Below are 24,470 nucleotides of genomic sequence, written 5' to 3' on the forward strand. Positions count from 1 at the left end.
TTTCACCCAGTTGTTTCCTTCCTTCCTCCCACTGCCTGATTACTATAGAAGGCTTTTATTTTTTCTTTCTCACCCACAGTCCCTCTTTACTGAGCACTTACTCTCTGTGCCAGGCACTGTGCTAAATGCCTTCTTGAGTTATTTCATTTCACAACAGTAATGAGTGAGTTATCTCGTATATCCTCTACAACCTAGTGGAATAGATATAACTGTTATCCCTGTGTTACAGCAAGGAAACCAAAGCACAGAAAAGAAAAAAAGTAAAACACAGGTCTGTCTGATTCCAACATGCTTTCAGCATGACTGGGGTCAAGAACCCTTTCTGAGATCATCCTGCTAGCATCCAGCTGACCAGGCTGGGCAGGTAACCTGTTCAGGAGTTCAGTCCCTCCTTCCTGGAGTCTGACGTCTCACCACCCCTCACCCTTGAGAAGCAGGTTCAGAGCTTTATTCAGAAATCACTGGTTACCTTTCCCAAAGCATCAGCAGGGTTACCTGACAAGTAAGACTCCACTAAACTTGCCAAGCTGAGTAAGAGAACCTCCTCTCCTCACCTAGCCTGCCTCTGCTCCCCCACCGTGGTGTTGACCCATGGCCTCTTCTTCACCCACAGCACTGCCTGGCACACAGTAGGTACTTGCTCTAGGCCTCCAGAGTCTATGGCCTGGGCTTTCAACACGTTCTCGGATCTGGGCCAAGCTCCTTAGCATGGCAGCCGAGGCTCTTTGTGAACTCAGCTATTCTCGGACTTTGAACTATGGCTCTCTCCATGCCTTGGCATATGTAGTGCCTTCCACCCTCAGCAGAGCCCCCTTTAGGACGCTACAACCCATCCATGCCCCCCAGCAAAATTAAGCACTCTCTCCTGGATTCTCCCAGGTACATCTGGAACATAGGAAAGAGGTCAGTCCTAGCACTTACTGCGTTGTCTTTCTTTTTATCAGGAGACTGTGAGCTCTTGGAGATGATGGGGGAAGTTGGCTTAATTAACACCTAACACAGGGCCCAGCCATCAGAACTTTCCATCCTTCCAGCTTTGGATTAAATGTCACATCATCTCTTGGAGAGGCTGTCTCCAGTCTTTCCATCTCAAGGAGATCTTCTCCTATACCTCACACTTTACCATCCTAGTACCCAGTGGGTCTTTAGTTCTCAAATAGACCCTATGCTTTGGGGTCTGACTCTCTTGTCAGACACTGGAGTTCAGATCCTCGCTTAGTAATTTGTTAGCTATGGGACCTCGGGCAAACTGTCTCATTTCTTCAAGTCTCCGTTTCCTCATCTGTAAAATGAGGCTAATGATGGGACCTTGCAGGAGAGTCTCCAAGATTACATAATATTTGTAATGCGTTTAGCACAGTGCCTGTATTCAAGGTGGCTATGTGTTTGGCTTTTCATTTGTTACTCCCTTTAGAATGTCTACATTGCAAAGGAAGAGCAATGATTTTGCCTTTTTCACTGTTGATTTTCCAAGGCTTGACAGCATCTGACACAGAGCAAAATCAATAAGCATTAGTGGACTTGCAGGATGAAGGAGGAGAGAGGCAGGGCCCCCAGGAGCCTCCTCTGCAGCCTAGAGCCCTCTGTCACTGAGGGGCAGTAGCTAAGCCCCAGGACTCAGGTCTGCTTGCCTGCATCTGCATCCTTGCTCTGCCGCTTACCAGCTTTGCAGCCCATGGCCAGTTGTTAACCTACATCTTTGATTCCTTATCTGTACACATGGCTAATAATAACTGCCTCTTAAGTTTGCTGTGAAAATAACACTAATAAAATAACATTATATCATGATCATACAATAACATTAAGGTAATGGGATATGACTGTTATGTAATTATTGTCAATAACTATTACTCAACATTTCATAAATAATTCTGTTTTGCCACAGTATGGTAATCTCCCTCTCTCTTTCTCCTCTTACTAATGTGAGCTCCTTGAGGGTAGGATCTGTGTCTGCTTCATTCTCGTGTATCCTGTACCTAGCTTTGGTGATAGATACCAGTAAATTTCTCTTTAATACCTTATGTTTTTCAATATATAACCCTCTCAATGACCTTCAGGGTAACCAGGGTGGGCATGATTATCCTCTATTTAAAGACACAAGACTCAGAAGGACAAAGAGATTAAGTGCACTGCCGAGATCACACCACCACTTTAGCGACCCGGCCGACTTTCTGAGCACTGATGGGCCACCAGGAGGCTGTTGGGAAGCTCGTTCCCTCTTCAATCACAGGAAGGGGAGAGGGGCTCTGTGTTGGCAGTGCTGTTCACACGTGAACAAGCAGCCACCACTCCCTGACGATCCAGGAAATCCGTCAAGATCCGTCCACTCATCCCCACCCCACCACTGCAGCCCTGAGTCCTCACCCAAACCCAGGTAGCTCCAGGCTCTAGCAGGCAGCTATTGCCCCTCATCTGCCATCGCGTGGATCCATCTCCCACATGCTGGAGTCAAGCCGGTCAAAACTCCTCACCTTCTGTGTGGGTCTGGTTCTCTTTGATTTCTACACCTACCTTCATAAACACTCATCTCTGTGCTTCCTCTTCCCTGTGTCCTCATGACCAGAGAGGGGTTCAATTCAGCTCATTTCTACCAATATCTGTTCAATAATCACAAGTCCCACTTGTAGGTGCTTCATCATTTAAAAATAACCTTCACATTCGTTTTAATTCCCATGCCAGGAACAGTGTGCTGGGGACTGTGGGAGGTAAGACATGACCTACTCTCAAAACACTCAGAATCTCTAGGGGAAAAGAGAAGTATGCAGTTACCTTAATACTATAACAGTACTACTACTACTAGTTAGCTACCATTTATTAAGCTTACCATACACCAAACACTGTAACAAACTCATTTACGCATCACCATATCCTGTGAGATAAATGTTGTCAAATGTAACTGTGAATACTATGAGAGCTGAAAAAAAGAAACACTTAAGAAACAAGTTTAGCTGGTCTCCCAGAGCAGAAATTGAAAGGGTGAGTGATAATGGCAAAAAGAAGTGAGTTCATTACATAGTCAAGACTCTGAGTTCAAGTCTCTGGTCACCTCATGAGCTGAATCATTGGATTATACACTCTTACTTGGTTATTACAATGGTGCAGGTCACAAATCCGGGACACTGTTTTCAATGAGGTTTGAGACGGATTGCATCGAATCCCTGGTGGGTCCAGAGTCACATGGCAGGCAAATTTGTATGTGCGTACCCTAGGCTTGGCAATGGTTTTCAAGTTTGTTTCCTATGTCCACTTCACAGAAGCAGAGACTGAGGCTCAGACAGTAAATCACTTTTTCAAGGTCTCAGAATTAGTAGAAGAAGTAGCATTCTACCTCAGGTATCTAATCCCAAATATATACATTCATTCACTCTAAATAAAAATAAAAGTATAGGGGCTTCCCTGGTGGTGCAGTGGTTGAGAGTCCGCCTGCCAATGCAGGGGACACGGGTTCGTGCCCCGGTCCGGGATGATCCCACATGCCGTGGAGTGGCTAGGACTGTGAGCCATGGCTGCTGAGCCTGTGCATCCGGAGCCTGTGCTCCACAACGGCAGAGGCCACAACAGTGAGAGGCCCGCATACTGCAAAAATAAATAAACAAATAAATAATATAAATAAATAAATAAAATAAATTTAAAAAATAAAAGTATATACTCTAGAAGCACAGCGAAAGGAGTAATTAATTCCAATTGAGGAGAGAAGGTTTCATAAAGAAGGCAGCATCTGAGCTGAGCCTTGAGGCACGAGGAGAATTTCCCCAAGTGGGGAAACAGGGAGGGACATCCCATGTAGAGGATTGGCAGCCAGGCCTGAACACAGAAGGTTTGCAGTGTGTTAGGGAGAAAGAGCGGTGTGGTCATTTGTTATGGGGCTGGAAATGTCATGACCATCCTCTACTGAGAAATGGAAAGGTTGGACTCGATCATATTAATCGTAATTAATAAGGGTACAGCCCTTTGGAGTTGACAGTGTGCTTCCACATCCATGAGTACATTCAGTTTCATAGCAACATTGTCATCGTCCTCATTTTGCAGAGGAGGAAACCAACACTCAGCCAGCTGAAGAAATTTGCTTACTGTCATTCAGTTAGAAAATGGTGGAGCCAGAAATTGGTTTCCAAATTTCACGGCCCATGCTGACCTTCCTACCCAACTGTCTTAAAATTATAACTGTTGAGTACATGTAGCAAGCCAGACTTTGGTCCTAGAATTCTGGGCTGCATCTGTTACACAAAGCCATGTTGCTCGCCTTCAGGTCAAGAAGCCATCTCATCTCAGTGTGTGTCTGCCCAGCATTGATGAGTTCTAGGGTCTCACTGGAGGGTGTTGGCCTGGAGGTAGAAATGAGTGGGCCAAGGGGCTGACATGGTCTCACCTGCTTGGCCTTACTGGAAGGGAGTTGAAAAGATCCTTTTGGTCCTCTCCACTCCCCTCCCCAGGACACAATATTTAGGACTATCTCCCCACCTCTGAGACACTTCTTTGGATTCCTGTAAGGTAGAGAGGTGGGGCCCTCTTGGCACCAGGCAATTGCTTTGAGAAAAGTGTGAAGATTCTGTGTGGTTCATGTAGGTACAGTCTTGCTCTGTGACCATTGGAAAGTCACTTATCTTCTCAAAACCTCAATTTCCTATCTATAAAACCAGCAGGGGGAGAGGTGGGCTAGTACCTACAGAGAAGCAATATAGCTAGAGCTGAAGAGCATGGGCTGCGAAGCCAGACTGCCAGGGCCCAAACCTTGCCTCTGCTAGCTCTCAGCCTTGGCCAGTTTACTTAATCTCATTGTGCCTCAGTTTCCTTTACTGTAAAAGGGGGATAAAAATGATACTCTTTACCTCTTAGGGCCATTGTAAGGACTAAATACTTAACACATGTAAAGCATTTCGAACAATCTTTTAAAGAGCTGTTCTCAAGTACTAATAGAAATTATAGCTAGCGTTTGTATCATGTTACAGAGCCTAAGACCTTTTCACAGGTCCTTTCCTTGCCTCTCAAGGCACTCTCTGGGAGGCAGTGGTCATCACCCTTCTTTCTCATAGTTGAGATAACTGAGATGCAGGGAGGCCAAATGACTTTTCCAAGATCATACAGCCTGTGAAAGACTAAAAAGGGAGGTAGGCCCAGGATTTCTCCCTCCTGCAGAGATGGTATAGGACAGAATGGTAGACCCAGATTTACATCCTGATAAGTTGTTCTTTCTCCCCCTCCTCCTCTCTCCCCATCTCCCTCTCTCTCTCCCCAGCCCTGAGAATGTCCACTTAATCTAAGGCTTTATTTCCTCAACTATATAATGGGGATGATACAACCTACCACCTAGGATTATTCGTTTCCCTTCTCCTGTCATCAAATCCCAGGAAAAGGGGATCTAAGTGGTCCACAGACCAGCAAAATCAACATCAACATCACCTGGAGCTTATTAGAAATGCAGAACCTCAGACCTATTGAATTAGAACCTGTATTTTAGCAAGACCTCGGGTGATTTGTATGCAAATTTGTATGCAAAATTTGTATGCAAATTTGTATGCAAAAATAATGTATGCATTATAGTTTGAGCAACATTGAGCTAAAGGATGTGTTTAGTAAACTGTAAAGTCAGGTGCACTGTGTTAGCAGTGACTTGGTAGAGATAAGTAACATTGTGCCTACACACACTCAGTATTTCTACTCATCCAGTCATTGCTGGCCATTTGCTCATGAGTAATAAGTGGATAAGGAAGTGATGGAAGAGAGGCATTTCCCTGATGAAGTAGGTTGGTTCTTGAGGAACATATTTACACAAGATATACTTATATTAAAAATTATTTGTTGCTTACCTGAAATTCCCATTTAACTGGGTGCTCTATATTTTATTTGACAATTCTATTCCTAAATGGACTCAGGTTTGTTTTGGTCACATTGCGCAGCTTGCAGGATCTTAGTTCCCTGACCAGGGATTGAACCCGGGCCCCAGGCAGCGAAACAGAGTCCTAACCACTGGACCACCAGGGAATTCCCTGTACCCACTTGTTATTTAAATGCTAAGTCCCTGAAGTTTGGAGCCAGCTGTTGGGTCCTCTCAAGACCTAACTTGTGGCAGGGAAGGGAACCATATTAGTATTTGTCCCACTTTGTTGAGCACCTGCCACTTCACAGCTCCTTTACTTAGACAATTATTGCCTCAGTCTGGAGCCTTGCACCTCCAAGTACGGTCAGGGACCAACAGCCTTGCTTGTTAGAAATGCAGTTTCTCAGGCCCCACTCTGGACTGACAGAGTCACCTACAGGTGATTCATATGTACATCCAAGTTCAAACAATACTGGGTGAGGCAACTCCAGGTAAGGAATAACTAGTCCAAGACTTTAAAAAAATAATAATAAAAATAGACTTTTTAAAAGCAGTTTTAGGTTTACAGAAAAATTGAGCAGAAAGTAGAGTTCTCACATACCTCTTCCCCCCTCTACAGTTTCCCCTATTATTAATATTTAATTAATTAAACAAATAGGTCATTAGACAGAGGTGGTTTTCTAATGTTGTGGCTGCCTGCTTAAGCAAACCCAAACCTAACCTATAAATGCCTCAAGGCTAAGAACTTGGAACCTGAAGACAACCAATCACAAATGGCCAACTAGGCTTCCCCAAATAAGGCAACTGCTAAAGCTAGAGCTAATTAAATGATTCCTTTGCTTTGCATCCGCGTCTAATCCATTAAAGTCTAGGACCTCTCTACCCCCCTACTCCTGTTATTGGAGCTCTCTTAACCATTTCTGGTTTGGCGCTGCCCTATTGGAATGGATGTTTGCTCAAGTAAACTTACAAATTTTAACATGATTTAGTTTATCTTTTAACATTAACATCTTACCTTAGTGTGGTAGATTTGTTACAATCGATGAACCAATTATACAATATTTTAAGTCCAAACCCATAGTTTATACTAGGGTTCACTCTTTATTTTGTACATCCTCTGGGTTTTGACAAATACATAATGTTATGTATTGGCTGTTACAATATCACACAGAATAGTTTCACTGCCCTAAAATTCCCCTGTGCTCCACCTATTCATCTCTCCCTCCTTCCCCCTGAACCCTGGCAAACACTGATCTTTTTACCATCAAATACCCTTTTGATTTGCTAGAAAAGTAATAAAAACTCTTTCGTAAAGAAAAGAGTGTTTTTCAAAAATGAAACTGATACAGAGGTTAAATGACTTGTTCAGGGTCACCAAACTAATAAGTGCAGGAGCTGGGTTTCCAACACAAGTCTGTCTAACTCCAAATCTCTGTTCAATATGGCCAAGCCCTTTCTTACTAGGAGTGGAGACATTTGAACTTCTGTGCTGTAGGAGAGGTCCAGAGGTCTTGGTGACTATTACCTCTGTGGATGGTGTGTACATGTAGTGATAGTGGGGTAGTGGGTGGGCAGGCAGGCAGACAGGAAATATCTGGCCTATGGAGGTTCCCAAGAATTTCTAATATGTACTATAGTGGGAGCTGCAGCTGAATTTCCAGACTGGATCTCCCCACACCAGCTGCCTCTGCACCCCACTCAAGCCAGTTATGATTTACAAATGGGAACTTGGAAATGCTAATGACCCTGACTGGGCTCACTAATTACTCCTTAATCAACTGCTAATGGGTGTTAGCTGCCAGCCCAGGGCGGCTGATAGGGCTCCAGCTGGCCAAGGTTAAAGGGAAGCTGGTTGTCAACGTGTCCGTGGCCTTGAAAATAGAAGGAGGCCATGGGGTGGGTGAAAAGTGTCTTCTTTTCACTTTCTTCCTCTGTCTTTTTGTCTGGATGTTTGGTCCCAGTCATGAAGGACTGGGAAGCAAAGGTATTTAGAGGATGTAAGAACCAGGAAAAGCCAGGAGTGAGTGGTTAGCAAGCAGAGGAGATCAGACAGACAACAAATGATTACTGAATGTGTACAAATGTCAGGTACTGTGCTGAGTGCTTTCTTCCTGATGCTGTCAAGGTCAAGGTTTTGGAGGGAGAAAAAGGAAGTGAGGACAAGTTGAATGTGTAGGGAAGTAACTCTGAGGAACATGAATAAGAGAAGTCATGAATCAGATACACCTGAAGGTTGGCAAGAAAAAAGAAAGAAAACTAACATTTACAGAGCATGTTTTAAAAATATTTGTTAAATTAATAGTCTAAAATCAAATGCTCTCCACGTGAGGTATTTTAATGATAATAGCTGCCATGAATTGTATACCTATGACGTGCCTAGCATGTGCTGTCCCCCACAATGACCATGTTCAATAGAGGTTTACTATACCTATTTTACAGATGCAGAAATTAGGATTCACAGAGGTTAAGGGTCATACCCGTGGTCACATTGCTAGTATGCAGCTCTGCTATTTTCCTGATTGCAAAGCGTAAAATTTTTAACAGCTTTATTGAGATATCAGTGTCATATAAAAAATGTATATATTTAAGATGTACAACTTGATATTTTGATATATGTATATATTGTGGAATGATCACCACAAAACAGTTAACGTATTTATTATTTCTACAGTTACCATTTGTGTGTGTGTGTGTGTTAAGAAGATTTAATTTAAGATTTATCCTCTTAGCAAATTTTGAGTATACACCACAGTGCTGTTAATTATCATCACTATGTGTACATCAGATCTCCAGAACTTACTCATCTTAGATAACTAAAACTTTGTACCCTTTGACCAGCATCATCCCATTTCCTCCTCCCCCAGCTCCTGGCAACCACTGACCTACTCTCTGTTTCTATGAGTGTGACTGTTTTAGATTCTACATATAAGATCATGCAGTTTCTCTTTCCGTGTCTTGCTTATTTCACTTAGCATATTTTGCTTAGCATAATGCCCTTCAGCTCCAATCATGTTGTTGCAAATGGCAGGATTTCCTTCTTTAAGGCTGAATAATATTCCAGTGTGTGTGTATACACACACACACACACACACACACACTTTATTTTCTTTATCCATTCATCAATGGAAGGACATTTAGTTTGTTTCTATGCTTGACTGCTGTGAATAATGCTGCAATGAACATGGAAATGCAGATATCTGTTTATGATAATTTTTGATTCCTCTGGGTATATACCCAGAAGTGGGATTGCTGGATCATATGGTAGTTCTATTTTCAATTTTTTTGAGAAATCTCCATATGTTTTCCACAATGGCTGCACCAGTTACCATACTCACCAACAGACACAAGAGTTCCTTTTTCTTCACATCTTTCCCAACACTTGTTATCTTTTGTCTCTTTTATAACAGCTATTCTAACAGGTGTGAGGTGATATCCCATTGAGGTTTTGATGTGCAGTTCCCTGATGATTAGAAATGTGAGTACCTTTTCACATACCTGTTGGCCATTTGAATTTCTTCTAAGAAGTGTATTTAGGTCCTTTGCCCATTTTAAAATCAGGTTATTTGTATTTTTGGCAATGAGTTGTAGGAGCTCCTTAGGTATTTTGGATATTAATGCTTTATTGGATGTGTGATTTGCAAATATTTTTTCACATTCCATAGGTTGTCTTTTCATTTTGTGTGTTGATTGTTTCTATTTCATTTGATGCAGTCCCACTTCTCTATTTTTGCTTGTTGCCTGTGCTTTTGGCATCATTATTTTTTAAAATTTTGCCAATATCAATGAGGTTTTTCTTGTTTTTTTTTCTAGGAACTTTAAGGCTTCAAGTTTTATGTTTAAGACTCTAATCCATTTTGTGTTGTTTTCTGTGTATGGTGAGAAATTGGGGGCCAATTTCTTTCTTTTGCATGTGGATATCCAGTTTTCCCAGCACCATTTGTTGAAGAGCCTATCCTTTCCCCATTGTTGAAGATCTTGGCACCCTTGTTGAAGATCAGTTGACTGTAAATGCATGAGTTTATTTCTGGGTTCTCTATTCTGTTTCATTGGTCTATATGTCTATTTTTATGCCAGCGCCATACTGTTTTGATTGCTACAGCTTTGAAATATAATTTGAAGTCAGGAAGTATGATGCATCCAGCTTTGTTCTTCTTGCTCAAGATTGCTTGTGTGTATGTGTGTGTATGCGTGTGTGTGTGTGGGGGGTGTTTGTGTGTAGAATTATTAGGGTTTTCTATGTGTATGATCACGTCATTTGCAAACAGAGATATGTTTACTGCTTTCCTTCTGATTGGATGCCTTTTATTTCTTTTTCTTGCCTGATTGTTCTGGCTAAGACTTCCAGTACTCTGTCGAATAGCAATGGTGAGAGTAGACATCTTTGCCTTGTTCCAGATCTTAAAGGAAATTTTTCAGTTTTTCCCTATTGATTAGGACATTAGTTGTGAGTTTTTCATAAATGGCCTTTATTATGTTGGAGTAAGAGGTTAAAACTTAGAAACACAAGGGTGAGAGCTTATGAAGCTGAAACTTAGATTGTGAGAAGGGGTCATACCTGGCTTATGATGGCATTTCTGAGCTTGAAGAAGGGGTCCCATTGGCTGGGGACCCAGATCTCTGAGGAAGGGGCTTAGGTTGGCTGGTATCACTGAGGGGGCACAGTGAGTCTGGTTCTATGAATGTTGCTGCAATGTGTATTTAACTGTTGCTCCTAACAGGAACTCCTGCAACCAGGGTAAAGAAGCATCGCTCAGTAACACAGACAGGACCACCAAGGAGATAGAAAGTAAACAGGAAGGAGCAGTCCCCTCTCACCCCTCCAGCTGTGCAGGCTCCCTCTTTCACCCCTATTCACAGAGTTTAATATGTCACTAGCTAGCCAAGCCTAAAATGTGGTTTGCAAACTCCTAGCCCCAGTACCTCAAAATACACATTGTGGTGTAGTAAAAAGTATCTGAAACTTAGCATCCAATGACCTGGACTACTGCAAAAACTAACTGGTTTCCCTGTTTTCCCTCTTAGCTCCCTCTAATCCATTCTTACTGCCAGTCCCCTTGCAGTGAGGGGTGGTCCTCTGGTTAAGGTATGGCCGATGGAATCTGTGTGGAAGGGATGTGTGAATTTTTAATTCATTTCATTAAAAGGAAGCTGCTTCCCCTCCATTTCTTCTTGCCTACTTCCCACATACTGGAACATGGGGCATGGCTGTGGTGAAAAACTACAACCATGGGATGAGAGCAGCACTCTAGGGAGTGACTGGGCACCAAGAGAAAAGAAAACTGAGTCCTTGAATGACCTTGAGAGGCAGAGCCACCATAGTTCACTGGACTGCCTTTTACCTTGTTTAAGTGACTGTATTTGTCCTAGTGAAGTGGCAGAAGCAATGGCCTAACTAGAAACATCTAGTATTAAATGGCTTGTGGAGCTATTGGAAGGACTGAATAAATAGAATTTAGATTGAGCTTTTAGAAATGAGCCCAAAGTCCTGGGCAAGGCAGAGATCTATCTCTTCTTGGACCTTCTATTGAATGGAAGCTTTGGTTCCAAAACTACTCCAGAGCTACTAGGACCAGGAAGAGCCACGTTATGCCTGCTACAGTCCTCGCCAACAGAATGAACCCCTGGTGCCCTGTCTCTTGACCCCCACAAAATAAGTAACCCAGCTCTGGGCCCTCCACCAAGGATGCTACCAAGAAACCAAACATCCTCATAGCTAAGCTTGCCCCAGAAGCAGCAGAGGCAGCAGAAGCTGGTCCCCTCACTTCTGCTTTCCAGAATTCATGTTCATGAATCTGATTGGCCAAACCTAAATCACCTCCAGAGCTCAGCTGCAAGGGAGTCTAGGACATGTACGTTTTACCTTTCTAGCTCCCACATTATAGCAATATCTACTAGAAGGAGGATGAAATGGATACAGAGTGCTAATGTACCCTATCTGGCAAAGTAGATTTATCATATCCTGAGAGTCATTCAACACATTTTCTCTATTGAGTATTTATTAAGTGCCATGGTCATAGTTGAGTATGACACAGCCCTTACCCTCAAAGAGTTTTTCTGTTCAATTTACAGCACAGTGTGCAAAGTTCTATGAGGAAAGCCTAGAGTCCCAAGGGATGGCAGAGCAGAGCTGCTTAACCAGGTCTTATGTGTATAGGAAAGAAGAGGGGGCACTGCTCAGGGAGGGCTTGGGCAGGTGATGCTGGAGCCTTGTCCTGAAGGAAATGTTGCCACAGCTTTCTGGCTGAGAACTTAGACTCTGGGATGAGACCCTGTTGAATCCCACTCAACCACTCACTAACTAAAACCCTGAGTAAGTTCACCTGAAGGCCTGAATATAAGGCAATGTTTGTTCCTTCTACTCCATCCCTCCCCCCAGTAAACGATCTCTCACAAAAGAAGGGGTGTCTTCGTCTGTTTGGGTTTCTATAACAAAATAACACAGACTAGGTAGCTTGTAAACAACAGAAATTTATTCCCACGGTTCTGGAGGCTGGAAGTCTGAGACCAGAGTACAAGCATGGTCACAGGAGCGCCCTCTATCAGGTGGCAAACTTCTCTTTGTGTCCTCATGTGATTGAAGGGGAGAGGGAGCTCTGTGGGTTCTCTTTTATGAGGGCACTAATCCCACTCATAAGGAGTCCACCCTCATGACCTAAGCCTCCCCCAAAGCCCAATTTCTTAATACCATCACATTGGACATTAGGATTTCAACAAATGAGTTTGGGCTGTGGGGGGACACATTCAGACCATAGCAGGGAGTAACTTTGTACTCAACTCCTTATATCAGTAGAAGTCAGTGCTTTAATTTGAACAAGATACGTATTAACTTGCAAGAATATTACTTAATTTGATATATGATGCCTTTGAAAGAAGAGAGCACTCACCCAGGATCACACAACTAGAGATTACTGGAGGCAGAACTGTCCCTTCCCGCATCGCTCACCTCTTAGTTACTAACCACACCATTCTTCTCGCCTAGTGGCTTCTCCCTTGTGCTCATTTCCTGCACTGGAGCTCACTTCTGGACAGTACTTCTGATGTTTGGGACTCTGCCTTTCTTGTGTATTTTTGGCTCAGCCTGTACCTTTGGCCTCCCAAGGTATTGCCCAAGGTCTCAGGCAAGGACTCCTTGGCTCCAGATATGTGGCACTGGGGAGGCCTTCCTGTGATCTGGTCCCTCTGCTGGTTGGAGCTGGACTGAGACTTTTCTTGAGTCAGATATACCCCAGTCTAGGCATGACAGGAATAAAGATGTAGACATAGAGAATGGACTTGAGGTCACGGGGAGGGGGAAGGGGAGGCTGGGACAAAGTTAGAGAGTGGCATGTACTTATATATACTAACAAATATAAAATAGATAGCTAGTGGGAAGCAACTGCATAGCACAGGGAGATCAGCTCTGTGCTTTGTGACCACCTAGAGAGGTGGGAAAAGGAGGGTGGGAGGGAGACAAAAGAGGGAGGAGATATGAGGATACATGTATACATATAGCTGATTCACTTTGTTATACAGCAGAAAGCAAGACAACATTGTAAAGCAATTATACCCCAATAGAGATGTTAAAAAAAAAAAAAGATATACCCGTCTGAGGATGACTTCAGATCCGTAAGGGCAGCCAGCACTGTAGACCCAGGCTTTCTTCCTCTAGACATGACAACAGCCTGTGATGATTTCCTCTGGATAAGTGTGTACAGGGAGCTGAATTCAAATTCTGAACAGCTTGGCTGGTTAATATCCATATAAGCACTGAATACTCAATCAGAGGTGATTCCCTTCTTTGTAACACAGCAGCCAGCACTTGACTCATTCCATCACCTGTACAAATGAGAACCAGTAACTAAGGGATTCCTGGATATTTCCCCTGCCCCTGAGTTTCCAGAGATGCTCTGATGTCACTGGCCCTGCTTGTTTTCCTACTGTTATATTCTTAAATCCACCTTGGGCTTTCTTTCAAACACTATTAGAATATGATATGGGGCCCAATCCAGGTCTGGTGGACCTAATTGCTAGACTGCAGTGCTTTATCTTACCCAGAAGTATTGAGCTGTGTTAAGAGATTTGATATTCACCTTCCATGTTGCCCTGAGACCTAGAATGCATTCACTTATAAAGTACAGAAAAATAAGCTGAGGTTCTAGGAAGACCACAAGCTGGAGAGGCAACCCAAAGGCATGAAAATAGTGCTGGTCTAGGAGTTTAAAGATAGGAGCTAGGGCTTCCCTGGTGGCACAGTGGTTGAGAGTCCGCTGCCGATGCAGGGGACAAGGGCTCGTGCCCTGGTCCGGGAAGATCCCACATGCCGCGGAGCGGCTGGGCCCATGAGCCATGGCCGCTGAGCCTGCGCGTCCGGAGCCTGTGCTCCGCAACGGGAGAGGCCACAACAGTGAGAGGCCTGCGTACCGCAAAAAAATAAAAAATAAAAAAATAAAGATAGGAGCTAAAGCCCTAGTTCTGGTACTGAGGAGCTGTGTGAACTTTAACAAATAATTCCTGTTACCCGTCCTGTTGCCTCAGTGATCAAAGTCCTGAAAGTTGGCTACACTAGATCAAATGTTACTGTGTATAGGAATCACCTAGGAATCTGTTAAAATGCAGAGTTTGATTCAGCAGGCCCAGGGTTAATCTGAGATTCTGCATTTCTAAAAAGCTCAAGTGAAGCTGATGCTGCTAGACCGGGGACCACAGTTGGAGTAAGAATCTGTTTCAAAAGTTCCCTCCAGCTCCTGTGCTCTAAAAACATCACCCTCTTTTTAGTGACAAGAATAACGTTTCCGAGGGGTTTAAGTATATTCTTACATACACATTTGTTAAATTACATATATGATACAGATGGTTAAAAATTTCAAACAATACAGAAACATAAAAACATAGAGTGTGGAAGTACCCTGGTAACCGACCCCCAAGAGAGAACCATTGTTAATGGTGTAATTAAAGTATTTAAGAATATGACCACCCGCCAAAAGTCATGCTCAGCTGTCCTGATTATGGACAGGATCTTTTTTTGAAAGGATTTGAAGTTTCTCCTTCAGCTCAAAATCATTGCAGCTCCTCAATGTGCTAGGTGACGAGGTAGTGAGTTTGGGCTTATTACATGGAGGAGCGGATTTCTTTGTGTTGTATTCTCAGATGGGGATTTAGAGTCTATGGTGACTTCAGAAAGGGATCTTTGCAGAGCTAAGGCAGAGAGAATGAAAACACAGAGTGCTGGAAATTTGGTCACCTGGGGCTTTCCAAATAGGGGCTTTCTCCTCCTTAATTTCTCTGTGGGGACATTGCCCAGATATCAGGAGGAAAGTTTGGCAGATGTTTTCCCTGAAAAATGCCCTGTGACATCAAAGAGTGATCTAATGGAAAGAAGAAAGACGAGAATTTCTTCAGCAATGGACTTAGGGCCAACTGGCCCTGGCTACCTAGAGCAGAATCCTCCTAGTCGAGGGCACCCACGAGAGGGGAAGATTTTACCTTCTGCCACCTCAAGCACGCAAATGAGCCGGCCAAAGGCAAATTCTGGCTTTGCTGCTGTTTTAAGAGCAGACTCCTGAGACAAAGATTCCCCGAGTGCCCTCAGGACTGCATTCAAGATAGCTGGGTACCTCTCTCCTTCTCCTCCAGTGCCTTCCTCTCCACCCATTCTCCAGGAGGGAGGCTTGATGCACTTACAAAAGCAGTTTCCTTAAATGAACCCTGCTCCTTCTAGCCTCTGGACTTTTCTAGGCTGTGCCCTCTTCCTGGAACACAGCTCTGGCCCTGTCATCCCCTCCTCACAGCTTTCACTGACTTCCCTTCCCCTAGTAGAGAAGGGTGGCTGTCCTCTCTGCTGGCATCTTATATCACCCCTAGAATAACACTTCTTACTCACTGTAACTTTTATCTCCCACATTATACTGGAGATCCTTGAGGACAGATAGCCTATTCTGTTTAAGGTTTTATCTTCCTCTACAGCACAGAGTATACTCATCAAATAGTTGTTGAATGAATGGATGAAATTTAACTCACTCAAGGAGAATTAAAATGATATTTACTAAATATGCTTACCTGAATTACTTTTTGTTTAATTGAGGATTCTCTAATAAAGATAGGGTCACTAGTGCTTTTGCTTTGTGGTCAGATTTTGAGAAGACAGTATGGTGTAGTGAAAGACCCTAGTCATGAGATCCGAGAGACCCAAGTCTACCGTTTATATGTTTTATATCATTAAGCAGGTGTTCGGCTTTTCTGGGCACCATTATCTTCAACAGGGAAAGAATGATTCCTGTTATTCTCAAAAGATTAAATGAGATCATAGGCTTGATTAAAAAAAAAGCTACAGTGAGATTTGCAAATGTCAGTACTTATTATAACGGGGCATTTAAAGAAATTAAAGAATAAAGATACCAAATCACTGTCACCAGTGCTGGGGATGGCTCTGTGTGTAAGTTATGAAGATACTGTCTCTGGGTTACAACTCCTCATTCCCCCACCCCCAATTCCGTTCTCCATTTTGAGACACTGGGCTGGGACTCTGTCAACCGAATGCCTCCTTTACCAACAGCTCCCTTTTAGGCTCTGCCAATATGGGGTGCTAGAGAGAGACTGTAAGCCTGGCAGAGGAAGAAGGGACTTGCTCCTTTCTGTTTGCTTCCTGTTCCTGTCAGTGTCACCCCAGCCTTGATTCTTCACTCTGGCAGCAGTAATACCTTCCAGTTGAATCCAGGTGGTGGTTTTCCAATTCTTGGAGAACCAGCCTCCCTGCATCCTCCCAAGTACACTGGCACTAGCTGCTGGCACCCCCAGGTCTGGGCTGCAGCACCCTACAGCTCCTCTTCCATGCTCAGAGACCTCTGCACTGGCTGAGCACCACCCTCTTGTGTTTCAGCCCTCAGGGTCCCTCATTCAAGTTTCTACATTTTAATAATTCCAACCTCTTCCTTTGTTTTCCCAGTGATGGAAGTGGTAGCTGCTTCCTGCAATCTTTACCTCCTGTTACTCTTTTTTTTTTCTGTTTTAGTCCTTTAATGCCTAGTTAACAATTTTTTACATTAAATTCTCTCTGTTAAGATAGCTGGTGTGCTTTCTGTCCCCCCACTCTATCCTGAACCAATATGCTCACTGACATATTAGGCTAGGTTTGGGGAAGGAATAGGAGAGTAGGAAAGAGCTCAGGAACTCTGGTAGTCCTTTATAAAGTCTCCTTGAAACATTCTACAATGTTCCTGTGGTAAGCGGCCTCTAAGATAGCCCCCACTGACCCCTGCATCCTGTTATTCATGATGGAACTGATTGGATGCCACTTCTAAGATTAGATTATAAAAAATACTGTGGCTTCCATCTTGGGTACTCTCTCCTGTATTGCTCACTTTGGGGAAAGCTAGCTGCCATGTGGCTAGGCAGTCCTGTAGAGAGACCCCCCCCATGATATGAGGCCAAGGCCTGCAAACACAAGTGGGCTTAGAAGAACATACCCCTCCTCTCGAGTCTAGCCCCCAACTGAGACTGTAGCCTCAGCTGACCATTTAACTACAACTTCATGAGAGACCTTAGCCAGAGGCACCCAGCTAAACCACACAAAGATTCCTGACCCATAGAATTGCAATAATAAATGTGTGCTGTGCTGAGTGATTAAGTTTTGGGATAACTTGTTACATAGCAATAGATGACTAAAACAGTTCCTTTTATTGAGAAACTATGGAAGGACAAAAGGAAACATTTTTTTCCAAATTTATTTCCTGAATAAGTGAATATGGAAAATTGGACTAAGAATCAGCAGTTATACATAATTGTATTCTGTTGAATATTCATCTAGTTCCTACTATTTTACTTTCTCCAAACTTTGGTTTTCCTTTTTTTTTGTGAAAAGTGTGCTGGTGGAAAGGAAACTGGGACAAGGAGAATTGAACTACATATTTCTAAAGAACATTCTGGCTCTAATTTACCTATGGGCATATCCTGGACTATATATTAGATAAGTAAAATTCATTTCAAACATTTCAAACTCTAGTTCTCATTTTTAAAAAACTTAAAATTTAGTGACCTAGGGAGACGAAGAGTAATCAGGATTCTTGTTTGCAAATAGTGTATTTGTCATGGTAAATTAACTTCTTCTTTAACAGGCAAACAAACTACCAGTGCTTTAACATTATACAAGTTCATTTTTTGCATATGGAGAGGGGAGGGACTTTGCTCTACATACTCATTTAAATATCAGAGCTCAGGCTCCTCCCATCTCGTGGCTCTGCCCTCTTCTAGGTGACTTGAGTGGAAGAGCTGGGAAAAGAGAGAATAGAGGATGATGTGAGAGATGTTTATGGGCTAGCCCTGGAAGTACGTCACTACTTTCCATACTCTGTTGGCCAGAAGTCAGTCATGTGGAACCACAGAACTGCAAGGGAATGCTGGGAAATGTAGTTTAGTTGGCTGTGTGCCCTGGAGGAAAAGGAATTGAGGTTTGGTGAATACATAGCAATGTCTGTCACAAAGAGAAACCAATCCTTGTTAAATTAGGTAGAAAAGAAATATATTGGAATGATATTTGCATAGCTAATGCTACCAAGTAGAATTGTGCAGCTTGTGTCCCGTAAGAAAGGCACCTGGATGAGGGAGAGTTTCTATGTTCAGCTTGGAGGGATGTTTGCTTCTTTCTAATGATCTCTTAAGAGAGGTATGCCTTAAAGAAATTCATACAAAGGCACTGTATGTGCTAGGTGACCTTGTGCCTAGCTCATGGTATTCACGGGAGGCAAAAGGATGACACCTGGAAATAAGGGAGAACCCAATGCTAGTACAAGAACAATCTATTTAGGATATTGATGCTGGTGCTGTCATCACTGAACATTGGCTATCATGCTGACAGCCTCTGCTGGAAACTCACTATCTCCCCAAAGGATGTCCAAAGTGTGGCACCAGATAGGCTGCCTTGGGCTCTTGAGGCAACACAGCCCACACAAAAGAATACTGCTCTGGCTTGTATACTGGGTGACACAGAAGGCTGTCGATTTTATTTTATATATATATATATATTTTAACATCTTTATTGCAGAATAATGCTTTACAATGATGTGTTAGTTTCTGCTTTATAACAAAGTGAATCAGCTATACATATACATATATCCCCATATCTCCTCCCTTTTGCGTCTCCCTCCCTCCCACCCTCCCTATCCCACCTCTCTAGGTGGTCACAAAGCACAGAGCTGATCTCCCTGTGCTATGCAGCTGCTTCCCACTAGCTATCTATTTTACATTTGGTAGTGTATATATGTCAATGCCACTCTCTCACTTAGTCCCAGCTTACCCTTCTCCCTCCCCGTGTCCTCAAATCCATTCTCTACGTCTGCATCTTTATTCCTGTCCTGCCCCTACGTTCTTCATAACCATTTTCTTTTTTTAGATTCCATATATATGTGTTAGCATATGGTATTTGTTTTTCTCTTTCTAACTTACTTCACTCTGTATGACAGATTCTAGGTCCATCCACCTCACTACAAATAGCTCAATTTCATTTCTTTTTATGGCTGAGTAATATTCCATTGTATATATGTGCCACGTCTTCTTTATCCATTCATCTGTCGATGGATACTTAGGTTGCTTCCTGTTCTGGCTATTGTAAATAGAGCTGCAATGAACATTGTGCTACATGACTCTTCGAATTATGGTTTTCTCAGGGTATATGCCCAGTAGTGGGATTGCTGGGTCATATGGTAGTTCTATTTTTAGTTTTTTTAAAGGAACCTCCATACTGTTCTCCATAGTGGCTATATCAATTTACATTCCCACCAACAGTGCAAGAGGGTTCCCTTTTCTCCACACCCTCTCCAGCATTTATTGTTTGTAGATTTTTTGATGATGGCCATTCTGACTGGTGTGAGGTGATACCTCATTGTAGTTTTGATTTGCATTTCTCTAATGATTAGTAATGTTAAGCATCCTTTCATGCGTTTGTTGGCAATCTGTATATCTTCTTTGGAGAAGTGTCTATTTAGGTCTTCTGCCCATTTTTGGTTTGGGTTGTTTGTTTTTTTGATATTGAGCTGCATGAGCTATTTGTAAATTTTGGAGATTAATCCTTTGTCAGTTGCTTCATTTGCAAATATTTTCTCCCATTCTGAGGGTTGTCTTTTCATCTTGTTTATGTTCTCCTTTGCTGTGCAAAAGCTTTTAAGTTTCATTAGGTCCCATTTGTTTATTTTTGTTTTTATTTCCATTTCTCTAGGTGGTGGGTCAAGAAGGATCTTGCTGTGAGTGTGTCAATTTAAAATGGGACAGAGCTTCTCAGGAGATCTGGGCTGTGGTTCAATCAGCATTGCCCCAGGGGCTATATGTTCTGTCAGATGATATGATGTTGGAGGTAACAGGGTAGGAGAAACTTCACTGTGAATATTATAGCATTTTCCAGTGGGAGAATCACATGCAGGTTCTGGGGATTCTGAAGGAAGGTCATATATCTGCACAGGGAATTATTCAAATAAATTCTCCATCTAAATTTGGTTTAAAAAAATGGGAGCAAGCGGAGCGGCTAGGCCCGTGAGCCATGGCTGCTGGGCCTGCGCGTCGGGAGCCTGTGCTCTGCAACGGGAGAGGCCACAACAGTGAGAGGCCCACGTATCGCAAAAAAAAAAAAAAAAAAAAAAAGGGAGCAAGAAGAACAACAAACAAACAAAAGCCAAACAAACAAACAAACAAAAAAACCAGGAGCCACAAAGTGAAAATTACCAGAAATAACAAAAATAAGAAACATCATGCCCACAATAGTCCAAATTATTCAGGAGATGGTTTAACCATTCCCAGTGCCTATTAATCAGAGGGAACTGGTTTATTTAGAGAGACCAAACATTGAGTACATGGTAGGTTTTAAAAAATAAAAGCTATTGAATTAATAACTGTCTAGTTGAGCAGGCATTTTTTGGCTGCCTAACGTCCGAAAATCCTTTTCATACTGGAATAAGAGAATGGCTTTGTCTCCAAAAAGAAAGATTTTTACTTTCTCCACCCCAGGCAACTAGAACAGGGTTTCCCAGCATCTTTCCCACACTGTGGTGCATGCGTGTCAGCATTCTGGGTTAAATAGGGTGAAGGTCAGGGCCCAGATGATGCTGCTTATTATGAACAAAGACCCCAGGTCCAGCTGTCCCTAAAATAGATACATTATTGATGAGAATGTTCCACACTAGATCATGAGCAACTCACCAGTGTCAGATGTTTCAGCCCTAAACTTCAGGTCTTGAGGGAAGGGTGCCTAGGTGCAGGGTCAATTAGATATCATTGCCACTCCTGAGTAGTAGTAGTAGATACAAAATGCAGCAATTTGTCTTTTATTTTGGAGAGACTATCCCAAGCATGCCCTGGACCACTAGATGTCTAAAAACTTCACTGAAATGACAGATCCTTGAATCTTTGTAGGATTGATCTCCTCCCCTCTCTGGAGCACACATGTCTTAAAGGTCTCCAGCCCACTAGCCACTGCTTGTTCATCGTATCCAACCAACGTGATAAGATTGATGTAATGGACCAGTGTCCCGTCTCTCAGGTTATATTAGAACAGAGGCCAGGAGAATTAACATAGTCCTGAGAAAATGAATATTATTATTTGGCCCATGTGAATGCAAATTGTTTCTGATTCTCTTTTTAAGCTGAAATGAAAAAGAATGCATTCACCAAATCGATGGTGGCATACTATATTCCTGAGGTCTTATTAGTCAGTTCTAGGAGGGATGCCACATCTGGCACAGCTGCTGCACTCAGGGCTGCTACTTATGAAGTCTACAGTAGCATTCAGTCTCCAGGACCTATCAGCTCTCTGCAGGGTCTAGACTGATGAATTATATGGGACCACCACTTCTACAATTTTTAAATGTTTAATGGGGAGTCTAATCCTCCAATTCCCCAGGACGTGATTGCTTTTGATATACTATCTTGGCTGAGGTGAGGAACAGTTTCAGAGTCATTCTCTTTGTCTTCCTGCCATGATAGCCTTTACCTCAAAATCCAAGGAACTAATGTGGGATTACTCCAATTGCCAAATATATAAATTCCAATTATATACTCATGGACTGAGACCACCACCCACCACTGGGTGGGTCCAGGGGCCCACTGGGCGGGTCCAGGGGCCCACTGGGCTTACTGTGAGCCAGACATTAACAGAATTTCATTTATTACCTGTCTCCTGTAGGCAGGGCTGGCTACACAATTTGAAGAGCCCAGTGAAAATGAAAATGCAGGGCCCCTTGTTCAAAGAGCAGGAAAAAAAGTGCCATTCATGGTACATATAAAGATTTTCCTTTCTTCTGTGTGTTGTCTCTCAATTTGTCATGGTGTTTTTATTTGCTATTTAACGTAAGTAAATAAAAATTTGAAATGATTAACATTAATTTTACCATTCATCATGCCAGCGTTCAATGCAAATATCAGGGTATTCAACCTGTAGACAGAATCACCAAAATTACTCATTTGTATTTCATAGCTTATCCCTAAGGGTGCTTCAAGATGGCCACAAGAAGCAAATATAAGCCAGACTCAGGAAGGTTAGAAGGAGAGAAAAATGATCCCTGCCCCCCACCCCAGACATGGAGCCAGATGATACAGGTTTTTTGGGTATGGAGATCCTTGCAGTTGAGTGCAAGCCATTCTTGAAAGCAGGACGCACACTGCCTCACTCTAGCCTGATGGCGCAGGGTTCCCCCTCTTGCCAGCCACTGGATTGATGCACCATGTCCTGCTAAGGGGCAGGGTTGAGGAGGTTGAATTGGTGTCTTAACTTCTCAAGGCCTGCCACCCCAACTGATGGCAGAGAAGCAACCCCCAAGGATCCTTAAACCTTTGCCCCAGGACATGGTTGGTACCAAGATCAGGGGTGAGCAAGAGGCCTGCCTCTGTCAAGACACACCTCTGGCCTGTCACCCACCAGGTATACTATGGTACGTCCAGCCCAAGACAGTGACAGCTGCTTCCATGCCCTGCCCTGAGATGCTATGTGATGCTGAGAGCTGACCTTTCCTCTGCCCACGCTCAGTTCTCTCTCAGGTTGGAGGACAGCAGTGATTGCAGGACATGGAGGGGAAGGCTGGGTGGGCCCCGGAGGGCAAGCAAGCAGGGAAGCAGGTGGCAGAGGACTTGTCCTGAGGAGGCAGTGGCGAGCGGGGGTCGTGCTGGGGTCCACAGTCCCACTGGCTTTCACTTAACGAGACAAATTCAAAGTTAAATTATTAAGAGTTTCAAGGCAGCAATCATAGAGCATTAACCCTGTGTGCAGGCCCTTCTGAGTATGAATTTATATGGCTATTCTGGTCACATGGCCAGTGCAAGAATCTGCCCCCACCCACAGGTCCCCACTCTAACAGGGGGACTGTGATGACACTTTAGACCTCTGGATATTGATATTAACTCAGACCCTGTAACCAATAATCCACCTAATCCTGATATTCCCCCTTTCCCCAGAATAGTCACCCAGGTACATGGTCATAGGTCCATTTAGGAAGGGACTGGGGAGAGCATCACAGTATGTGCTTGTCATGGTGCTACAGGGTGTTTCCTCCAAGGGACCCAGCCACTTCTGCACCAATGAGTTCTGGATCTGGAAATTGGCTCAGGTATGGAACTGAACAAGGCTCATGGCTTTTTATGAGGGTGACAGCCCTCAACCTCCTGCCCCTCCATGCTTGTTTTTCTTGGTAATAGATATTAAGCATCATCCTTGCTGACTGTTCATCTATTTTCCCCTATGGACATCATGTGCTGTTAACCATCTCCTCAGCTCCCTGTGGGTCAATCTCCATTGGTTACCTCTCTGACCTTGCTAGTCATCGCAGTAATTGTGGTGTCCTGGCTTCTGGTGGTTAAGCACCACCACCGGGCCTCCATTATTTGGGTGGGTGGGACATCATCCCCTGGGGCTATTAAAGAGCCCATCTCTGCGCTGGCCTCTTGGCAATTATCCCTGGCCTGCAGAGGAGGCCACCTCTGAACTTAGCAATGCTGTGCTCCTCTCACCGGTGCACTCCTGCTGGCCTTGGGGAATAGCGTGTCTTCAGGTGGAGCTTCTGGCCTTATATATTGTGGTAATCCCAGCGTGCCTCATCTCTCAGCCCCTCCACTCCTTCCTCTACCATTTGCCAGGACGCTTCTGGAAGTTCCACTTCCCTGAGAGTTGACCATCATTTTTCCAGGCTTCTAAACAGCCACTCCTAGGGTGAGTTTGCCTCATCCTTGTGTCCTTCCTGGAACGTTAAGTCCCATGTCCCCAGAATGTGCCCCCAAGTCAATGAATTCTTGCTTATCCAGTCTTGCTTTCTGGCTTCCTTTATCAAGCATCCTCAAAATCCAATCTCAGGGGTAGTCCCTTGGCTCCTGTTGCAACTTTTTAAGTGTGTGGTCTCTTTCCTCTCTTACTAGACCCAGCATACCTACAGCTGAGTTATGTGGAGATTTAACCCTAGATATTGGCTTGGAAGTCAGCAGAGTCAACATCTTCAGGGGGACCCATCCAGATGTCCCTGTCCCATATTTCAGGGTCCCAGGTTTTCACACCAGGACTCTGTCCTTCAAGTAACAGATCTTCCTTGACTAAGCATTCAGCCATCTCTGGAGCTCTGCAGTTCTCACAGTTAGGGCTTCAGCATGCCCTTCAACTGGAGTTGCCGTTCAATCACAGGTGATGAGGGCCTCTGTGCAGGCTGCCATAGAG

Source organism: Mesoplodon bidens, assembly GCF_964165515.1.
Source record: "Mesoplodon bidens genome assembly, chromosome: 2".
NCBI classification, from domain to species: Eukaryota; Metazoa; Chordata; class Mammalia; order Artiodactyla; family Ziphiidae; genus Mesoplodon; species Mesoplodon bidens.